At 38.9% G+C, this 822-nt stretch overlaps 1 protein-coding gene across 1 annotated transcript in view; it reads left to right on the forward strand.

The window, feature by feature from the left end:
* The window catches only part of LOC104980959 (THO complex subunit 2-like), a gene marked incomplete at both ends in the record, with an annotated part of 113,276 nt that overhangs the window by 40,676 nt on the left and 71,778 nt on the right, over positions 1–822 (forward strand).

An 822-nucleotide genomic window follows, 5' to 3' on the forward strand; every position in this document is an offset into this window, starting at 1 on the left:
TGTTAATATGTATCCTGTGGGGAGATACTTTGAGACAATGTAGACAGCCTCTGAGACAATGTAGACAGCCTCTTTCTCATCTTACTTTCACCCACTAATGTTATTCTTTTTCATTGAAAATCTTAATGTTCAGATGTCTTGTTCTGAAATTCTTTCTCTGGCTATGAGTATCATAAACTTGTAAGCAGGAGCTCAAACATCAAACTTTCGGAAGTCCCATATGTAGACATATGTATAAACATATATAGATACAATATTGTTAAGATACACAGGTGCTAAAACTCTTCCACTCCGCCATCTCCATTGTAGCCCTCATTTGTCTTCATTCTATCACAGTTGTGCCTGGTGCCTGGCCCCTAACTCCAGTCTCTATTTTTGCAGAGGTAGAAAGGCAGAAGGGAAGGTGAAAAAGTTTATTTTGATCCCAGTGTGGAAAGAAATCTATCTTCTCTCATTTCTAAGGTTGTGGTAGGAAAAGTGCATCTTTCCAATGATCTGACCTAGCATTTTGGTTCATTTTTTTACCCTAAAAATATTTCACTATAACAAATCATTATGTGTTTATAGGTTTAAAAGACTTTAGTTGCCTAGCTTGAAATTTAACCATGGTGTTTTTTTCTTCTTTTTTTTTAATGTTCCTTCTAAAGGGGGAATATGGGGCTTCCCAGGTAGCTCAGCTGGTAAAGAATCTGCCTGCAATGCAGGAGATTCTGGTTCAATTCCTGGGTCAGTAAGTTCCCCTGGAGAAGTGATAGGCTACCCAGTCCAGTATTCTTGGGCTTCCCTGGTGGCTCAGACAGTAAAGAATCTGCCTGCAATGTG

This window comes from Bison bison, unplaced genomic scaffold (assembly GCF_000754665.1).
Source record: "Bison bison bison isolate TAMUID 2011002044 unplaced genomic scaffold, Bison_UMD1.0 scf7180017864508, whole genome shotgun sequence".
Lineage (NCBI taxonomy): Eukaryota > Metazoa > Chordata > Mammalia > Artiodactyla > Bovidae > Bison > Bison bison.